At 38.9% G+C, this 11,035-nt stretch overlaps 1 protein-coding gene across 1 annotated transcript in view; it reads left to right on the forward strand.

Annotated features, from left to right (window-relative positions):
- SLC44A3 (solute carrier family 44 member 3) overlaps window positions 1-11,035 on the forward strand; it is a 91,107-nt gene that overhangs the window by 41,559 nt on the left and 38,513 nt on the right. The gene's annotated exons all lie outside the window — the stretch shown is intronic.

Below are 11,035 nucleotides of genomic sequence, written 5' to 3' on the forward strand. Positions count from 1 at the left end.
TTTCTCCTTTATCACAATGAGAAATGACAGATGAGAATCAAATTCAATACCTGCTTTTTGTTTTGTCCCCAAACCTTACTGTTCCATTGCTCAATATTTCCTAATCCTTCTGAATGCTTTTTAATAGACAGGGAGGATTTACTCCCATTTCTATATTTTGCCACTGAAATAATGACTAGGAGTGAGACTCATGAGATTTCTGAATTCATTCTTTTTATAATATTCATTCTTACTTATAAGTAAGAACAAAGAAAAATCACAGGAGATTGAGAAACTTTACTCTCTATACTTCTAAAGGCTGTTTTCTCCCTGAAGGCTCAAGCACTTAATATCATTGTCCTGAGGCATATCTCTCCTCTCTCTCCCTCCTTAACTTTTCTGTTGCAGGAGCTTTTGCTTCTGACCATGGAACTTTTCAGATATCAGTTGTTTTGTTTTCTGTCTCACTATATTTTCAATACTACACCTAGCACTCTTTGCCACATAATATATAGAGATGGAATCTAAAGAAAAATGGACAACTGCATAAAAAATTATCCTCTTTAGCCGCTATTAAAAAGCTACTTCACTGATCACTAGTAGACAGGAAGTGATATTTACACATGGGGATTTCTAAATTTTAATAACTTGCAACAAACTTGAGTATGAGCAACAAGGAACTTCCTTCCAGTTACCAAAGTTACAGATACGTACAAAAATCCAAGTTGTTGTAGAATAATGAAATACCAGCATTGGGTTCTCATGGAAAAGCCTGAAAAGCAAGTTGCAACATGAAAGACGTGACTAGTGGCTTGATTTACAAACATATCTGCCGAAGAGTTTTTAAAATAAGGTATAAAGGAACACAGTACCATGTTTGGAAATTAAGTATCCTTACACTTCCAGGTTTAATTAAAGCTGAGCTGAAACACGCAATACAACTTCTTAATATGGATCAGAAAACTTAGAGCTACTTCCAGCAGATCTGATCAGATCTGTTTAACAGGCTACCTCCATGGCATGTGTTGTCCTACAATCACTGAAACACTATTTACTTTGGCCCCCAGTATTTGTTTCATAACCCTCTTAGAAGAAGAGTGATAAGTAATGCAGACCACACATGCTAAAATTCTGAGAGTTACGCCTTTTTCTCTTTTTAAAGTATAAGATACACATTGAATATATACTTCTCTGGGACCAGTGAGAATGGAAATTGCATTATTCTATGGAAAAATGGCATAAAAAAACTATCGTACTTATTGCTGATTTTCAAAATAATTCAAGGAAATCTGGATCCAACTATGACTCCTGATGATGTGGATGTTGAAACTTCTTTGCAGATAGCTAGGTCCTGAGGGAAACATATCACAGTTGAATGTTTTTATTAAGATTACATTATCAAAAATAAAAATACTTTGGTTTTGGTGACTACTACCCCAGTAAAAATGGAATATTTTAATTTTTTTAAATAAATCAGGTGGAAATATACACTGGCCACTAGTTTTAAAATTTCAATAGTCTTGTTACATGAGTACTATCAAAATTACAACTTATATGCAATATATCTATTTTTCTCCTTACACTAGGTGTGGTGCACAGCAGACCACAATCAGATTCATTCAATAAACAAAGCCATGTGTGGCAAAGGCAGCATGCTTTTATGCATAGAATGGAGGGTGCTTTAGGAGATTAGATAAACACAGCTGCTGCCAGTTTACCAAACAAGAGCCAGGACTGAGGCAGGGAGGGCTGAAAATACTTGCTGGACAGCAGAAAGTCAGGCACGGAACAAAGGGAGAACTACCTAAAGGACACATCTCTACATTTAACCCAAACCTCATGTAAATTATACCTGAAAGAATGAGCAAACAAATTTCTACAAATAAGTAATCATACGGGGCCTAGTATGAGTGCAGGTTTCTGGTGTGTCTGGTGAGCTTTCAAATTTTGAGCCATGTCAAGCAGACCACTACAATCCATGGGTTTCTGTGGGTTCAAAGAGAAGCCAAAAAGAGACCCGAATCACCTTTTGCCTCTACCTCTCCTAGAACAGTTACATGCCCAAAGCAATCCATTTCTAAGTAGTTTTTTATATGACATTTATTTTCTGAGCCAAGTGTTGACAGAAAGCTGGATTACTTTTAATTGACTCTAAACAGGGAAACTGAAGCGTAAATTTCACATATCAACAAGGTGAAGAGAAGCAAACTATGAATAAGTGTTTGCATGATTAGCCCATAGATATTTGTTTTGTCTTATTCCTTTACTGGTACACAGGAAGGGCCATGGGAATTCCCAGACACATCCACATCCTTTGGGCTATACGCTTTCCTAGTTAGTGTTATCGGCAACATTATGTTGTGCAAATATGTTACGTGGACAGGAAATTGTTATACTGCCATTGCTCATATCAGTTTGACAACTTCAAATTTTAGTCACTAGAAAGAGGGTCAACATCCTTTTTTCAAAATATCTTTCCTTTTTTAAACATGCAATGATTGCTGCAAAATCTTACTTCCTCAAATAACTGCTCAAAGAAGAAATTTTTACCTTCCATTGAGTGTTTTTGTACCAAATATTGCCGAATGGTTTTCTCCACTGTAATGACACAGAGTTACTGGGACAAATGTTGGGAATAGCTAGTAGAACGCTAACTCTTTTTTACTGCATGGATTCTATCAAAGCACAGTAGCTATCCCATGACTTTACCCATAATGTGACAGACTAGGAATAGCGTTGTTCTATGGTTTAATCACAGCAGATGAGTAACAGCCCGCAGTTTACGTGGAAAGATTAAAATAATCAAAACAGCAACAATATCTAGACATTTATGTACATTTTGCTTTACAGAGGTCTCAGTGTAAGACTGTATCTCACTTTACCTAACACCATGAAAACACTTCACACAATAAGATTGCTTATAACAAACATTATGAACAGAGTGATGAGTTGTTATTGCAGAAGCAGAAATGTTACTTGAAAAGAAGTTTTGAAAGAATGCAGTTCTTTAATCTGAGTAATGGAAAAAAGTTAACTCCAGCCACAGTGCTACAAGATTAGTATTGATCTTCCTACTATTAAAGGAAAACTGTTTCTTTTTTTCACTTTAAATGATTGATGGAAACATTGACACAAAGTGATTACACATTGTATTAAACTATATACTGATACTGGAAGTACCAGCAGGCCAAAGATGAAAGCAGAGTAGGGCTGGCAATGACATGGAGCTCCATGCTTCTGATTTTAGCTAGAAGTTTAGCTCTGCCTCGCTGAACTTGATGCATGTGTGCAGGATAAAATTTTACATAACATGTAACAATACTCTGTATCTTTTCAGATGATGGGAAAAATTTAAATATCATGGAAAGGACTTTAGATTTCAGGATTCTTCTCTCTGAAAAAGTTGTTTATAATATTAGATTCCAAGAATTCTTAATATAGCAGGAATTATTTCTCTAGCTATTTCACATTTAATTAGATTTTGCAGAACTGGACCAGAATTCTTAGCAAATATTTCAGCTATTGCCCTCTTACCCTATAAATAGGTATGCTTCTAAGAATGACTACAGAATTTCTATGAGTTAGAGCTACTCATCTGAGAGAGTGCTGATTCAATGTAACTTTAATGAAGATGAATAAACTGTTTACGTATGTGGTGCCATCTCATAGTCTGTAACACCACCAGTGGCTGCTGGTCCATTACTGCATGCCACTCACTGTTGATTTTTCTTCTCATGACTAATTAAGACAAAACATAAATTGAGCAGGTAATTTATGAGAAGTCTCTGTAAAAAAATGAAGGTAAACCAAAGGTAGTATAAAGAGTAGGTCAGATAAACAACAGACGTCTGTGGGCCATTATCTGACTCAATATGACTGGCCACATACTGATTTTATAGATGTGCTGTTCAGTGTTTGGAGAGCAGATTGATGATTCTTTGACAAAGGAGCCTATTGGCACTAAGTAAATAGATAATCGCCTTTCCTCCTGCTCTCAACAGGCTGTGCAAAGCAGGGTGCTCAGTATTCCCTTTTCAGGCAATGAAGATATTTAAGTCTTTTTAATGTGTGTTGCAGTGGATCTTCGGATCCTGTCTAGTTGTACAAAATGTATGGAGAAGCACATTATTGCCCATGAAGAGCCTTTCCCTGGACCTCTTCACTAAAATTATGATTATTCTCATGTAAAGTAATTGCAGTAATTTGCCACACTGTGCAGTGAATACAATAAAATCTACAAATGGGCTACTAACTTGAGCAGATTCTGTGCTGGCTGCCTGTGTGGTTGTTGGGAGCACTACATTTGAATAAACTAGATGGTCTAATGCCTTCTCTAAATAAAACCTGTGTTATTTTAAGGAAGAAAAAGCAGAATAATATATGCTGCTGCTCCAGCCTCACTAGACATTGGCAGGCTTTTTTAAAAAAAGACACCTAATTAACACAGAGAGAATTGTACGTGCTGTCAAACCTCTGTACAATAAACATCTAGACGCAATAAATCCATTATATTAGGCTGTTTCCACTAGAGGAACCAGTGAAAAGCAGTGCTCGGAAAGTCCAAAACGAAAAGCAACAACAAATGGCCATCAGGCCTCTTAGCAGGCACTGGCTTTGCCGTGAGGAGCTGGAGGGCGCAGCTGGCAGAGCTGCCCGACAGTGACATCCAGCGGGAGACGCGCGGGCAGCCGCTCCTGCTGCCCTCGCGGCTCTTTGAAAGCCCTACACTCCAAGCCGTCTCTCTGGATTCAACACCATTCTTTTTCTCTGGCAGACACTCAGTAGCTGGTTCCACTTATGTAAATTGTCCTTACAAGAACTAAACTATCAGTGAAGCATCTTGTGCTTTCAGAAAAGACTTCCCTCTAGTCGTTGTAATGACTCTGCTACTTATCTTAGTGTTGATAAAAAACACATTTCCCTGGTCTCCACCCAACTAATGAAAACATCTCGTAGTTTTCATTCAGAACTAGACCTGACTCTGCAGGTCACAGATATTTCTGCATACTCCACGTGGTCCAGATTGAAGCCTTTTTCAATCCTGTTTAATTTGGGTATATTCTAGGTTATTCCATTCTCTTTGTTGCTGTCAAGAATATCTTCCATCCTTCCTCCCATTTACACATCTTACAGAAGAAGCCATCGTTTCCCAGCCGTACAAGTCCACAGATTTCACTTCTCGATTCCCCTGAAACTCAAGCAATTCCCTTCCCTGGCTTTTTGAGGGGATGTTTTGAAGAGCAGTGTTACTTGTCTGTTCTCTGTATTGAGACACTCAGATGTACTGGCATGTCTGCTCTTTGGACATTAACAGCCCTGAAACACAGAAGTTGTTCCAGTTCAAGCTCTTTCATCTTATGCTACCCACGCCATTTACCAGTCAGAACCCTGGGCACGTCGTAATTCTGATTTCCCACAAATGTACAGCTCCAGCCCTGTCTGGCTTGGTAGGTAATGTACTGTGTGATCCTGAAACACTGATTCTCTTGCTCTGTTCTCAAACCTTGAAATGAGTCACCTCTAAAGTTTATTATCAAGTTCAACTCAGCAAACACTTTTCTAGGGTCAGGCTGTGCTCTAGCTTGTGTATTGACGGGAATGAAAGGGCTCTTTGTGCCCTTTCTCTGCATGCTTGTGTGGCAAGTGGAACAAATTAACTTTGTGGTATTATACCCATTCCTGGAATGAATCATATGTTTGGTAAATCACAGGAGGGATGGTGGTTTGCAGCAGTAATCTAAAACTATAGAGGCAGTAAGATGTGCTCACTCCATTCTTCTAGACCACTGGCTAATCTATTCAATAATCATATCCTGAAATAAAAATAGAGTTTCTCAATGCACTGGAAATATCCAGAAGAATTTGATTATTAATTTGGTTATTAATTTATTAAATTCAAGTGAGAAGGCTGAGAAGTAAAACATCTCAAAAATCATTAAATTACTAGGAAAAAAGTTGCTTATTTTATCTTTTGTGAATTTTCATCATTATATTTATAACAAAGTATTTAGAAAGTCCATCTGTAAATGATCAGGTGGGGTTTCCTAGATGAGCAAACAGAAAAGCGAACATGGAGCATCATAAAGAAACTAACTCAAGTCATCAGAAGGATTGGACTCTAGATGCATTGGACCAAAGTCTGCCAGTGGATCCAGTGGAGCAGTGACAGAACTGGCAGGCTGATCAGAAATCTGGCTGGGAGCTTTGGGTTTTTAGCCAGGCCTGAGTCTGCCAGGGCACTTTGGCAGTCTCAAGCAAACACTGAAGATATTTGCTGACAGGAGAGGAAAGGTGATACTCTGCTTGTGAAAGGGAGTGGTGGCAGACCCAAATTCTTTTGATCATTCCCCACAGTCTTAATCTTTTAAGTACCTTCAGGACTTGTGCTATGGCTTGTTTATGCTTTCACTATCTACTGTATCTACTCTTTTCTTCCCTGGCCAGTTTTATGCCTCCCTATACCAGTTCTAGCCTCCCTTAGCTCTCAGGTTCCTACTTTTTTCAGTCTTGGCCTTCTTTTTTCAGCCATTTCCTCCTATCTCTCAGTCTCATTCACATCCAGCCCCACCCTTCCCTCAAATCCTGCCTGCTGTCCCTTGCATGCCAGTCCTCCCTCCACCTCCTCTCTCTGGCAGCCATTCCCCTGCTGTTCTAGACTTCCATTTTACTTCTGGTGTCTTTGCTGAGCCAGTCCTGCCTTTCAGTCTGTTACTGTGGCTCAACAAAAGCATAATGGCCCACTGCAAGCATAATGGCCCACTGTCTACAGCCTTAGGTTAAATGCTTTCATGATACTGACTTTTTGAATCCCTAATCCTTCTCAGACAGCTGCTAGGTCCTGCTTTCCTTATCAACCAAAGTATTCCTTATCAACTTCAGGAACCTATTTAGCAGCAATACCCAGTTCTATTTTCCATTACATACATCTCAGGACCAGTCTTTGTCCATTGTGACTGCTCTGTCAGGACAGTCACTGCTGTGAAGATCACTGGGTACACCATGCAGGCACAGCCTACAGATCCTTTAGCTATCAAGCTCATCAAGTTGACTGAGCATACACCATGATTTATCCAAGTGGTTTGGGTAAATACGGATGAATTTTCTCAAATATGAGAAAAAGCTAGAAGCATTTCTTTCTCCTTGTCCATTACAAATTCAAATAATGTGTAAGAATTTCTTTACTACTATCCCAGAAGGGATACCATGTTGTCTGGTTCTTTAATTTCATTCTTAAAAGTGACTGAATAATAAATATACGCTGATGTTTTCCAAAAATCTTCAGCACCTGCCATGAGAAATTTCAGACTGAATGGTTTAAGAGAGAGGAGATCATAAACACCTGCTCTTAGAATGCAAACCTGACCAGCAGCTTAAGCATAATAGGAGGCATTATGTTCAGTTTCTGGGTGTTACAGTTCAGGATTTTCCAAGCATAGTTACCTACAGAGAACAGTGCCTGCCTGCTAAGCTATTGTACATAAGCAAGATCATTTGAGAGCAATGGAAATTATGCTCAGCTGCACCTTCTCTAATTAGGCAGAAAATGTTTGCTTTTAAGCTGAGTTTCTCAGTTGCTGTGTCCTGTTATTAAGGTAATTGGTCTCTGTTCCTTGTCTGACCCAGAAGGGGATACAGATAGGGATAGTCATCTCACTTAACCAGTCTAGCAAGGAACTGTCATGTTTTCATTTAGCACCTTCCTCTCCCAGTCCACATTCCTGCTCCAGTTTTAATCAAGTAAGTTTCTTGGTAAGAAAGTTGAGCCCTAAGTGCAGGCAACACCAGGATTCATTCTCAGTGAATAAACCACATTCATAAGAAATAATTAGAACTTTGTTATTAAAGCTTGGAGTCAGGAAACTTGATTTCATGTTTGATTTTTTCTGTATATTCTATGTGACTTGATGAAAAACAAACAGTTGAAAAATGCCCATATATTTACACTGCTGCCCATCTCTATTGCTGATGCTGATAAACATGTCTGAAGATGGTTAAGGTGTAAAACATCCTTTAAAAACTACAAGTAGTCTCAGAAGCATAAATGTTAATCTCCCTCGTTGTGGTTCCCCCACTGCAACACACCGAGCAGGTTAAATGGTTAGAAAATTAAAAAATGTCTTAAAACTCAAATAAACCACTGTGAGTTCCTGGGTGCCTGAAGATGGTTAAGGTGTAAAGCATCCTTTAAAAACTACAAGTAGTCTCAGAAGCATAAATGTTAATCTCCCTCATTGTGGTTCCCCCACTGCAACAAACCGAGCAGGTTAAATGGTTAGAAAATTTAAAAAATGTCTTAAAACTGAAATAAACCACTGTGAGTTCCTGGGTGCTCCAAGACTGTAAATAATTTCTTTTCCTTTGCAAGCAATGTTACATTCTTGAGACATCAGTGCAGACTTATGAGTGAATGTGGATCCTCAGGTACTAATCTCCCATGGAAGTGGCTGTAGCTGGATACAAGATTGAAATGAAGATATTTATTTTATAAAGTCAGCATCTTGTCCATGTGGACCAGGGGACTGAGACCAAAGCTCCAACATGGGCTTCTCACCAGAGAGAGACAGAGCACAAAGCCAGTGGACCACCTCTGGCCAAGTCATCAGTGCTCACAAAGAAGGACCAGCTCTCTAGTCTGATACTCTTTCTCCAGAATTCATTTTCATCTCATTTCTATTTCAACACTACCAAATATCACTTCTAAAGCTCCCTTCTTCTCACGGAGTGCTCAAATGACTCAGATGCAGAACCAGGCTCTATCCTGTGAAGGTGGTAAGACAGAAAATCCAAAATCGATCTTGTGGGCAATTGTTGGCAGGACTGGACAAATAACAAGCGAGACTTTTTGGATTACACTTTGGATGTGGGTGTTTAAATCTGTTATCCAATCTGAGCCTTGTTTCCTGGCATTTTCTTCAACTGTAGCATGAGGACCCTCATTTGTGAGTACTGGCTCACGGTGGTGTGAAGCTCTGTGCACCCATCTCAAATGCTGGGCTGGAGCTCGAAACTGGGAGCCGAGCCCCACCTAGTGACACATGATAAAAATACTCAGCTGCTAAGTAGAATAAATGTTTTATTTGATCATGTTTGAAATTCAGGGAAAAAAGCTTGGTACAATTAAAATGTTTAATTTGCAATTTAAAAAAAAATCTATTCTAATTGTGAATTATTTTTTAGCATTTCTAAGATAATTGCTCCTAGGCTAGCTGAAGAAATAAAAGAATTTTGATTGATATTGCTCAGTAAAATCAGGCCTCTATGGCTGATTGCAAGTTTTTTTTACATGAACTTCAGGTATCTGGACTCTGGAGTTTATTAAAAAATATTTGCTCCATTTTCTGTTTTCATCTATTTACAGCAAAAATGGAACACAAAACTTAAAGAGGATTCTTCAAAAAGTGCCAGACCAACAGCAAAATATTAACATGTGATGACAGCAAGTCATCAGATTCTAATACAGGCCTTCATTACTGCCATTGTTCTGCAAGATGATTTTTCTTAATCAGATAATGATTCTGTTTCAGAATACTTTTTGTCCAGGTTAAAGGTTATTAATAATTTTGGTTAGTTTTCTTGATATAATAAAAAGATTGAACTTATCTTATTAAAAAGGTTAAATTTCCTGTGAAATTTCACATTTGTATTTCAAGGGAAAATTACTTTTCCCACATATTTTTAAAGTGAAACAGCACAAAATGATAGAAAAACTATTTTTTCTCTTTAAGTTTTATAAGCACAAAACTACTCCTTCAGTTTTAGAATTTTATTTTAATTTTCATCCAAATCCTGAAAACTCCTAAAAATTGATGAATAATTAACATTAAAAGACAGACTCCTGATAAAGAAAAGAACTATGAGCTGGCTGGAAACTAAATGGTTAATAAATCCCTTGTAAGACAGTTTTTAGAAATCTTTCCTGCTGTGTTTCTTCAGAATCACTTCTTGGGAGAAAGAGGGGGTGGGGTTGGAGGTGTGTGTAAATTTAAATCAGAATTGTAGCAGGTTCTGTCAAAACAATGAAAATGTCAATTTCAGAAACATCGCATGACTTAGCCTTTTGGAAAAATGTAGTTATTTCCAGTCAGCTTAGAAGGACTCTGAAATGTTCTGGGGCAGAGATTCATTCCTTTTTATAAAAGCCCAGTTTCTGATATTACCTATTTGCTTCCATCTATGTTAGTTTGTCACTCTGCATTTTCTCCAGAGAACTGGAATACATTGGCTTTGTTTTAATTTCTTGTTCTAGACAAGAATAGCCTAGTGCTCTGTCTCCTATAAAACACGGACCAATTCTTAAACAGTTTTGCAAACCAGCTTCCATTTAATTCAATTTTATTGCAATTGCAGATGTTGTGTTACTTCTTAAAGAGAACATTTATTTCTTCCACTGACTGTCAGGAAGAGGACAAAACCATACTTTTAACATCCTTCCAATTTTTAATTTTCTCTAGATTAATGAGCTGAATTTAGTGAACATAAAAATAAATAGGCAACAGGGACAGCACAGAGAAAACATGTTATTAAAAGTGGCTAATAATTCCTGCATTCCTCAGTCATCTGAGTTCCAAGGATTGACCTAATTCGGTGTTATTCCTGTTGTTGCAGGTTATTCCTGTGCATGCAAAATGCATATGGACACAGATGAGAGTATGTATAGCATAATACAGCATGTCAGCGTGATGCAACTGTACAAACAACAGCCAAACAGCAGCTGAAAATCACCTACGGCTGGCTGTGTATTGATAATGCAGCCGGAACAGCAGAACGGGTGTTAGTGGGCTGGACAGGACAGAACAGCCCGCATTTTGCGCCGGCAGTGACAAATCTTCAGCTATTCCCAGAAACAAGCTAATGAGGGGTGAAACATAAACCTCCCACCCTGGCTGGGGACCCCGTATAAACCTGCGGTTGTTTAGGAGCTGCCTCTCCCGGGAGCGGAGCGCCCGGGGGCAGCAGTGCCGCTCTGTCCCTGCCCTCCCGCGGGCAGAGCGCGGCCACAGCGGCGGGCGGAGCTGCCGGAGGTGCCCCCGCCCGGCCCGGCCCGGCCCGGCCCCGC

This window comes from Passer montanus, unplaced genomic scaffold, assembly GCF_014805655.1.
Source record: "Passer montanus isolate IOZ18808 unplaced genomic scaffold, ASM1480565v1 scaffold60, whole genome shotgun sequence".
NCBI lineage: Eukaryota > Metazoa > Chordata > Aves > Passeriformes > Passeridae > Passer > Passer montanus.